The sequence below is a fragment of the Empidonax traillii genome, unplaced genomic scaffold (assembly GCF_003031625.1).
Source record: "Empidonax traillii isolate 1590-97213 ecotype Southwest subspecies unplaced genomic scaffold, ASM303162v1 scaffold94:size1391941, whole genome shotgun sequence".
Classification (NCBI taxonomy): Eukaryota; Metazoa; Chordata; class Aves; order Passeriformes; family Tyrannidae; genus Empidonax; species Empidonax traillii.
In genome coordinates, this window is record NW_020955287.1 from 239,214 (window position 1) to 250,169 (window position 10,956).

The window sequence follows — 10,956 nt, forward strand, 5'->3', positions numbered from 1 at the left end:
AGACTGTTCCATGTGCAGACCAAGGAGAGCAGAGGGCCTGGCTACTGCAAGGCTGATGGAGGAGTGCAAATAACTATGGGCCTTGGGGAAAGGGATCTGGTTTGGAGCTCACAATCATGACTACAATTACATCCAGCAGAACTCAAACTACTAATTCTTCCTTTTCCCTGCTAAAACTCTTGAGAAAATGCTCCTTAAAAAACAAGCTGATGATTTTATCCTGGCTTGGAAAGATAAAACCCCAGCACCCAATATAACTTTGGTAGATATGTCACTTTTTATTGATCTGATATGAATTTCACCCTCTTTTCCACCCAACATGAAACAGTCATATTAGAATGATGTCCACTGTGTGGTCAGCTTGGCTTTTCCCATGTGGTTGGTATAAGGTACTCAACAAAGTGATAGGACTGTAAACATAAGACAATTTGATATCAGAACAGACCTCAGTGCTGAAGCACAGCTCCTTGCCAATGCAGACCATTACCTGAAGTTTTCCCTGACCATGTTGTCTGTGGGCTGGTATCAATGAATTTTGCTGGATGAGTCGAGTCCTCTTTCCTGAAGGTATCTTCTTGTTCTGCAGCACTACTTCCCTTTCTGAGCTTCATGCAGAGCTCCTGCTGAATTCATGGAGTCCCGCTTGCCTTTGCTCATGATCATGAGAGACTCTTTGCTGTGGAACATGCCCCAGTGGCAGCAGAGGTAGTATGTTGCAGAAGCATTACCAACATGGAATTATTTCTTGTCATGGGGGGAAAGACACAGTCTGTTATTTTTATCTTTGTAAACCCGTCTGGACATCTTCAGCTCACCAGATTTTTTTTTTCTGATTAAGGGAGCCAGACTCTAACAAACTTTTGCTGGTTAATATCTTTCACTGTGAGTATCTTAATTCCAAGTGGTCAGAGAAGGGCAGCAGCCTGCCCCTTTTTTATTCCTACAGCAGTGAACCTGGGCTGATTTCTCTGCATGCAGAAAGTCATTGAAAGCCAGAGGGAATTCTGTACTTGAAAGGGTTTCAGCCATGAAGTGCAGCAAGCACCAGCAGCACCTCTCTCTGAGCTTCAAAGGAATGAATGACATTCTTTGAGTATTCTGAATCTTGTCAGGTATTTTTGTGGTACTTCTTTTTGCCTAGGTGGCTATACTATAGTCTCTGTACAATTGGGTATGTATATATATATGTGGAAAAGAGAATATTTCAAAACAAAAATAATTCTAATTTTTGACCAAGCTGGTGAAAGTCTCAGAATGGATGAAAAATTATGTGATTTCTTTCATGTTTCAGTGTAATCACTACAAGTGGTTACACAAGATGTAGAAACAGCTGAAGCTGGTATTCAAATATTTGGCTTTGTATTACAGAAGTATACTGAAGCACTGCTAGATTTATTTGTGGTTTAGTTGCAAAAATTTACTCCTAGATTTCAAACTCAGGCTTTGGAGCTATATGGAAAGCATAACAAAGCTATCATACAGTGCTTTCTTGTGGTGCTTGTTCTAAAGGCATTGTTGGAGAAACATGTCAGAATGCTCTTGATACATCAAAAGCTGTACTGGGTATAAACACAAAGTGAAATAGCTTGTAAGTCATAGCAAAAAAATTTGAAAAGCCCTAAACTGTAAACAAGACAGGAAAAAATGGACAGAAAATAATAATTCAGATAAGATTTGTGTCCTTTAATGAGTTATGACTTTTACATAATCTCCAACAGCTGACATATATCCTGCCAAGGAATATACAAGAAATGATACTTTGACTATAGATGCTCAGAGGTGTTTTCAGAGGGTGGTTCTGCATGTAACAATCTAATTTATCAAATTGCAAGAGTATATGGTGCACAATTAAAATGGGATATGCATTGCTTTAATAAAGTTAAATATAAGTTATGTATATAAATTAAAAATAAAACGACTTTAGAATGGAGACACTAAATCAATGGATGTCCAGGTCATTTGTATAAAGGTAGCTTATGAGTAGCAAGTACTTAATTTACTGGTGTTCAGATGCTCATTTTGGCAGAAATGGTCCTCCCACGTGCCCAGCTTTGAAGACATTTCTTAAACTGTTGGTGACCATCAGAAACGAGCTACTGGACTAGCCCTTGGCATGGTCTATGTGGATGCTTTTAAGATCTTGCCACTACAACTGAGCAGAAAAGCAGTCAGTCCTTATTTCTCACAATTCAAAGTAGGAGAAGAAAGCAGGGACAAAGGGGAGAAACAAAGTTCTTCCTCTTTGGTGCCTTCTCAAGGCCTCTGCACATAGATGCAGCAGAGCCTTTGGATACCCTCTGTTACTGCCTCATACTCCCAGTTTGTGCCTGCCTGGTCCCCATGCAGGGGCACAGGCAAGGTGTTCATTACCATTTAAAAAGACCTGTCATCTACCTATAGAAGATGAGTCTAACAAACTCCTGCTGGTTTTTGTCTTCACTGTGTGTGCATCCTAATTCCGGGCAGCAGCATTTCACTGAGGAGTCAGAGGACACATTATCCTTCTTTTATCAGTACACAACCCTAGTCATAATGTATGCCCACAGGAAGAAACGTTTTCCCATGCAGGGAATGACTCAGACTAGGTCAAAGCAGCAATATAAGGAGAGTGGAGAAAAGTGAACACTAACTGCAGCTTGCAAAAGGTGGCATTTATCTTAGCAGAGTGACAGCTGCTTAAACTGTGAAGTTACAAGGGAGTATTGTGATTTTCTGACTCTGAAGCCCACCCTTTAGGAACCACTGATCTGGAATATGAAAAGACTGCATGTGCTGAAAAAGTCTTTTTTAATGAGACAGGGTCAGATGGTGATGAAGCTCACTCACACTGACTGGCATTTTCCTTCTCTTTATGGCCCCATTAACATTAACACTATCATTATCAATAAAATAAAGCTGAATACAGTGCAAATGCAGTTGCACTCCTGTTGGGTACTGATAATTGATAATTAATAGATTCAATTAGATTCCAATTTTTTTTTCTTTTTTGAATGATCTGCTCTATAGGGAAGTAACAACAGTATGGAGTTCCCCTAGTAGGATTCCTATCATGACCGGGTTATCTAATTGATTTTACATCCCCATGCCATAGTACCTCCAGCTGTGTTAGGGCTCAGTAGTGTGAGCTGCTGCAAATATCAGGCATGAAGCTGACTCTCTGTTCATAAGATTAACCAATGACTAAGCTTAAAAAAAGCATAAACAGTGGTGTAATAAGGCTGTCATTACAGTATAACTAGAATAAAATGAAACTGCTATAAAAATTACCTACATTTTATTATAGCAAAGTGAAATGCAATCAGAAAACTGCTTCCTTTTAGTATAAATGTTCCACCTGCCTGCATACAGTATGCTACACAAAGTCCTGAACTTAATCACCTCTTAGCTGTGTCGATTCTTTCCTGACGCAAAACACAGCAATGCACCAAATCAGCTAGAGACACCAGAAGTTATTTAACATGCATAGTCTTAGAGTCTGACCAGTCTTCCTTAGTTTTTGTATATTCTTTGAGCCAGGGAAAAAAAAAAGTAAATAAAATCTACAGAAGTTGTACAAAAGCGGGCTAACTATTTTATTTGTATCACAGATGGCTTGTGCCTTGTAATATCTGTTGGGCTGTGCTCAGGAAAGGTGCCAGAAGAGCGAAGAGGAGCAAGTGAAACTCTAACCCACACTGCACAAGAACTGCATCCCAGGTCTGCCACAGAGGAGACAGACTCATAACCTGCTGGAAGCAGCCTGGCTTCAGCTAATTTATGGAGAAAGTGTGTTGATCTTCCCTCGTTCTGGCCATGTGTGTTTTCAGAGGTGTCTCTCAGTGGAGGAATGAGCTGGATTCCTCACAGGGCATGACATGCCATAAAGTGCAGGATACCCTTGGTCTGGCAGGAATCTCATTGGCCCACAGAAAGTCTCAGGAGGAGAGAGAGCTGAAGAGAATGACTATGTGTAGTTTTATATCAAACAAGTAGCAACAGAGGTTATACTGGGTGGGCTGGCCTGGACTGGTCTTGCTCAGCTTCATCTGGTGTTTTTCCTTGCAATGCAGCTTCACTCAGGTATCACTTCAATCACTTGACCAGACCTTATGTTTTTCATTTATGTTTTTCAATCTCAGCACTACTGAAACGGGGATGTCACAAGGTACTATTTGCAAGGTCATCAGCTAACCGGATTTTAAAAACTTGAATAGCTCATTAAACTAAACTCTCTGATTTATTATAGAAGACCAAAGCACCTAGGATACATTAAAAAATCAAGTAAGGAAAGAATAGAAATTGTGAAGAAAATGTGGGGTTTTTTAAGCAGTGAGAGTGTTTGAGAAAAGCAGAGATGTAAAGGGAGAAACTTGGAGCCCGAAGATCCAAACTTCCCCTTGATTCTAAACTTAGCTCAGCCACTGGCCCACCGTGCAGATGACTCAGTGCACTTCCTTGAACTTAAATCATTCCTCTTACAAAACTTGTTAAAGAAAGACGTCAGTGTAAATTAGATGTTGTGTCTAAGTTTAGCTATGGCCAATACATAAATATCGGAACTTTAATGTGTTCTCATTTTTGTCTGCTTAGGAAATATGTGTATGTACATGCACATATGCATATATATACATAGCAAGGGAGAGAAAGATTTCTTTGTGCTATTTTTACAATTTTATTTACATATATTGTTATCTTTCTGGTGACATAAGACCTCACAACTGATTAAAAGTTTAACCGTTTTCAGAGCAGCCTGACTGCCGCAACGCCCAAGCACTCTTCATTCTCTCAAACTGTCAGGAAAGTTTCAATCCCATCCAAGCAGTGGGAGCTGAGAGAGTACACATTCGGCATATAACATACATGATGGCTGATTTCTTGTGACACTAATCTTCACTCCTGAGGGAAAGGCAGTCATTTATTCATAACTCTACCACTCAAAAGTAACCATTCTTCTCACCATGGAGATAAATGTCAAAACAGAGACCAGCCATAGGCTGAGTCTAATCTAATCTGTCCAAAATAAATATATATTTAGATCTGTTGTCAAATCTTGAATGGCAAACCCTTTAGCCTGGGTAACTATTTCCTCAGTCTGCCCTCTCCATCTATAAATATGCATACCAAAATGGATATATGCTATCAGAGAAGCATATTAATCCTGCTAAAATGGACAGGATATGATGCTGACCAATCTTTCTGATGTGAGCAGAGAGTCAGAAGACAAAGCACATGACTTTAAGAAATGTATAACAGAGGGGGAAAAATGTATAATTTTTGTTTAAATGAATCTGTCTTTCAACACTCACCTGAAATCAGCAGGCCTTTCACTCTCAAATGGCTGATCCAGAAAATGAGAAAAACAAGATCCTACCTGGATGCCTGTGAAAGATGTCAAAGGAAATTCCCTTTCTCATAAAACTGTTAATTCTCAATGTCCCTCTCCTTTCTCCAGTTCACACTTTCATTTTGAGGATGTTGCTGGGAGGTGTTTATTTATGCTACATCCTTTTCTACCTAGTTTTACCTATGGAGTTCCTCATATCCTCCTGAAAATCACTGTCCCGATTTTCAAGACAGGCAAGAAAGTGGACCCCAGAAACTACAGTTTTAGATTTCAGCAAAGCTTTTGATACTCTCTCCCAGTATCATTCTGTACAAAACGTGCAGCACACAGCCGGATAACCATGTTACGCGATGGATGAGCAACTGGCTCACAGGTCGGCCACAAGGGGATACAGCGAATCCCTTGTCACCTTGGGGGTGACATCAGGCTGACATCCAGTCACTAGTGGGGTTCTGCAGAGCTCCATCCTCAGCCTAGTTCTCTTCAACATCTTCATTAATGACTTGGTCACAAGACTAGAAGGAATACCAAATAAGTTTGCAGACGACACTAAACTGAGAAAAGCTGTTGAATCCCTCAAGGGTAGAGAGACCTTGACAAATTAGAGGGATGGGCAATCACCAACCAGATGAATTTCAACAAGGGAAAGTGCTGAATTCTGCACCAAGATGGGGCAACCCTTGATGTACGTACAGACTGGGCTTAAGAACAGCACTACAGAAAGAGACCTGGGGGTCCTGGTCGATGACAGGTTGAATGTAAGTCAGCAGTGTGCCCTGGCAGCCAGGAGGGCCAAGAGTGTCCTGGGGTGAATCAGGCACAGCATTGCCAGCAGGTCAAAGGAGGTGATTGTCCTGCTCTACTCTGCAGTTAAGCGGCCTCACCTGGAGTGCTGCATGCAGCTTTGGGTACTACAAGATAAAAATTACATTAAGGTAAGAAAGGATGTTCAAAGGAGGGCCATGAGGATAGTGAAGGGGCTGGAGGGGAGACCTTATGAGGAGTGGCTGAGGTCACTTGGTTTGTTCAGCCTGGAGAAGAGGGAACTGAGGGGAGACCACCCCATGGTCTTCAACATCCTCATGAGGGGAAGGATAGGGGCAAGTACCAATCTCTTCACTCATGTAACAGGACTCAAGGAAATATCATGAAGCCCAGTCAGGGGAGATTTAAGTAAGACATCAAGAAATGGTTTTTCACCTAGAGGGTAGTTGACTATTGGAACAGGCTCCCCAGGGAAGTGGTCATGGCACTAAGCTTGCCTGAATTCAAGAGGCATTTGGACAATGCTCTCAGGCACATAGTGTGGATTTTTGGAGTGTCCTGCAGAGGGCCAGGAGTTGGACTCGATGATCTTCATGGATTCCTTCCAACTCAGTATATTCTGTGATTCTGTGATTCTATGATTCTATGACATCCTGGTATTGAGACACTGGAGGACATCACAGAAGAACTAGAAGTGACTGCCATTTTTCTGTCCCTCTCCTCTATTTTATGTGGCCAAAAATCTCCACAACACTCTTTTTGAAGCAGAATGCCTGAAACTGATCTCAGAGCCTGAAGAGAAAGAGATCTTCTCTCTCATAAATAAATTATACTGTTTCAGAGATCAATACATCTATTTCTCCTAGATATTTCATTATTGAAGTATCAAAACAAACATTCCTGCATAAATGGTAAACATAGCTTGCCTTCACTGCTTTTAAACTGGCATATTTCTGGTGCTCAAATATCCCTGTTCAAAGCTAAATCCCATTTTTACATTTGGATAAATCTTGTCAAAAGCCAATTAACTATTTCAAAAGGTGCATTAGGTTTAGCAGTTCAACCACATTACCTCTAATACATCATGTACTATTTCTCTTCTCTGTGTATTCCAGGTAAGTAATTGAGCCATGATTTTAGCAAAAAGCACTTCCAGATGTCCCACACAGGTTTAGAATGAATGGGATCTCAGCTATGCCAGGATGGGCTTGCCTCTAGGAACCTAAGAGCAAAAGAAGGAGATCTAGAGGTCTGCTACGAGTCACTTTGACTTGCTCTGTCCCAGGATTCGCACTTATAACCGGGTCAAATCCTCCTTTGGAATAATTATACAGATCTGCACTGCAGCTGGATTGAGTTCATGTATCACAAGGCACAAATACACAAGCAGAATGGCTGGAATGTGTTTACACTTTCTAAAGGTGGCAGAAATGGGTGCTAGATGACAGCTGAGACAACAAAGCATGGTCACTGTGCAGGAAAAAAAAAAGGAACGATTCCCAGAGTAGTAGCTCAGCAAGGTAAAATATCTGGGAAAAAAAAAAAAAAGCTTTAACACAACATAACACAAAATAGTACAAAATAGGAACCAAGAACCATGGTGTCACTTCCAGGCCATGGCTTCTGTACATGTGAAGTAATCATCTGGAAAAGAGGCTAGCTGTGAGAGAAGATTATGAAGAGATCATGATCTCACAGCAGGACAAAATGGCCAAGAGAGCAAATGCAAACCTTGCTAGCAATGAGCAGCCCCTAACAAAGAAGAGGAAAGTTACTACTTTTTGTCATATCCTCAAGGTGATCACTGCTGGGTACTGTAATCATTTCTAGTCCCAACACTTTAGTAATGATGTTAATAAACACAAATAGTTCAGAAATATTGCCACCTGTGAAAAATCTCCCTCATGCTGAGCACTTAAAGATCAACCTTACTACTTCAAAGAGCGAGCACAGAGGAGAGTAAATCTCTGCCTAAGACTACCTACATGCAGAGGGAAATCTAGAGGCATTAGAGATTCTTCAGAGGGCTACAAATCTCCTGGACTCAAAAATGAGACAAACTGAGACAAGGAACTGAGTGCTAAACTGTCACATTCAGAACAACTTATCCAGTAAATTTGCCATCCATGCAAGCTTTGCAATCAATACTGCTGTCATACAGAACAGCTCACTCAGAAATGAAATGCTAAATGAAGGACTCCATGAAATCTTATGCCCTGTATTATCTAAAACAGAGTAGATGATCATAAGAGTCCCCTTGGGTCTTAAAAATCCATGAGTGTAGTTCAGAGGACATGTACTTCTAGAGGCTAAGAATGAGGTCCTTACATTTTACAGGCATGTGCTTTCCCCTGGAGGTTTTTCCTGAAGAAAGAGTAAATTATTTATCCTATAAGGGGAAAGTAAGCTGCAAAAATATCGAATAGCAGCCCCCAAAAGATCACATTTCCTTCTGATTTTCTATTTTCCTTAACCCTGGGTGAAAACGTATACAGACATTAGATGAACTTTGTGTTTTGAAGGAGACTGAAAGGTTCCAAAGGCATGTGGAGAGGCAGTCAACACCCTTACAAGCTCATCTTGTGAAAGGCAGGTGCTGGCTACAGCTGGGTTAAAAACAGGGCTCTTTAGAAACTGGTTTTTTTTTGTTTTGGTGACCTGTGTAGCTCTGTGACAGATACGGTGTTGTACCACATTTCCGAGGGATGGAATCTGGAGCAGTCTGTCTGCTCTGTTCAGCTTCCTTTACTAATTGGCTGGAGTTTATCATTTTGAGTTATTGTGAGGAGGTTTATTCAATGTGAGGCTCTGAAACCATGTCTTGTCTAGTCATTCTTGTTTCCTCAGCTGGCTTTATCCATTTCTGCTGCTAGTCATAAAGCAGTACACAGAACACCAGCAATCTCCACAAAACTCATGCTGAAAGACTCGTTTTTGAGGTGTATCATTTCAGGAGGCAGTTTAAATCAATGGCAACACAGCTGAGCTTCTTCATGAAGTTTCATTTGATTCAGTAAAGAGAAATTTCTGTTGAGCAAGGCTAGGACCATCTCTGTGTGATTTACAGCAGAATTTCCATCTTCAACAAGTGCCAGGACTTGATGAAGACCTTATCTTTCAGGTGAACCTATCCTAAGCTTGATCCTCAAGCTACCAACACCAACACGGTCTTTAGCTAGGATCTCTTAATCACATTTTCAATTTTGATAGGCAGGAAATGGAAATGTAGTTTGTTAATACGTTTCAGCACTGCATAATTACTGAAGAAACCTAAGAGCAGTTTTTTGCTGTATGCTGTCCTTGGAAAACAGGGGCTGGATTTTGTTATGCTGTAAATCTGGGAAATCCCTGTCCTCCCCACCTCCCCCCAAGAGATATGTTTTGAGATTATTTTTTTTCCATTCTTCTCACCTGATCTGTATTTAAGGAGCACTTTTATCTGACTCTGCAGTAATTGCTAACACATACCACTGATGCCATCAGTCTTCTAAGTTCTCTAGTGTCATCCAGTTAGTCAGTAAAATACTGTTGCTGAAATAGCTTAGAAGGTGAATTCACGCCAGAGAGGGTATGACCAACCTGTTTCAAATCCTGGACTTAAGAGTTTTGAAAAATCAATTGCTAGGAAATTGTCATTTAATTCCTGTGCTTTGTTTTTTAATTGTATAATCTTAAATAGAAGTAGAGTTTACTTCAAAGTAAATTGCTGATACTTTCCCATATACTTGAGTAAAGTCCCGGAGCTACAACAAAAATAATTAACATAAACAGCTATTGCTAAATTAAAGTGAAGATTAAAGTTTGGGTATCCTGACCTCCACTTTGTACCAACAAACTACCTTTTCGCTGTAGACACCTATTACCCTGTAAGACCTAAGGAAGTCTTTGTCGTGTTACAGTATAATTTTTTTTAGGACAGCCCAGTGTATCTTTAATCTAAAGAAAGATGCTGCCGTTGCCCAAGCCGGGTGACGCTTGGAAGCACATTGTCGCATACAGAATGTTCATTAAAAGCGGATTAGGTGAAGATCTCATCAAACAGACGGGATTCCGCTTAAAATAAACGGCTTCTAAGCACAGGAATTGTTAGAGGAATGGACCATAGGCGCCGACCGGTTTGGTTTGCATATTTTAGAGAGTGTTACTGAGCTGGTGTGTGTGGAAGTAGGCTCTTTACTTCAGCAGTTCTGTTTAGTTTACTTGAACAGAGTAGTAACCATCGATAAAAATGTTAGAGGTCATTTGATGATAAAATGTGGAGACTTAATAAAAAGATATCCCAGGCATGAAACATTGCAGCAGAATGCTGCTTAAAAATTAACTAATAAATAAAAAAAAAAAAAATTAAATGAAATGCAGCTTTTACTGTCAGGTTCTAGATTTCTCTCCCCCAAACACTAGACGAAATTGCATTGTTTACAAAAATTTATTAATACAAACTTTACACACTTTATATAACAGTTATCAAAGTCCTAGTTATAGATATCATGTGTGTAATAATACTTTGTTTAAGTTCTTTTTATATTCATTTGCACACAAAAGTTCTCCAAGACTAACATCTACCTACTATGACTGTATCTCAAATCTGCTCAAATTTTGGTAAGGCTGTTGGCGTTTCTAAAGTAAAAGGGAAAAAAATGAAATCGTACAAAGGATAATAACCTAGGTGATCACTTCATAATGCTTGCGACTAGCCACTGAACTCTAACTGATAAGGTCATAAACAAAACGTCGAGAGCCCTATGTCATTATACCACAGCCGACACAAACACAGCGCACTCTGCCCATGGCCAAAGAACAGAAGGACGACTAAAACGCAAGCCGATGTGTTGCAGCATCGTAGGGCCACTAAATAGCCATCCGTGAAC

The 10,956-nt window shown here is 40.3% G+C and overlaps 1 long non-coding RNA gene across 1 annotated transcript; it reads right to left on the minus strand.

Moving 5' to 3' along the window:
* Window positions 1-3,605: 3,605 nt before the first annotated feature.
* Window positions 3,606-6,562, minus strand: LOC114056498. The gene is made up of 3 exons (XR_003571014.1): window positions 6,524-6,562; window positions 5,286-5,358; window positions 3,606-4,123 (listed from the first exon to the last, which is right to left on the minus strand). It is a non-coding gene; the product is annotated as an uncharacterized LOC114056498 (long non-coding RNA).
* Between the last annotated feature and the right edge of the window lie 4,394 nt (window positions 6,563-10,956).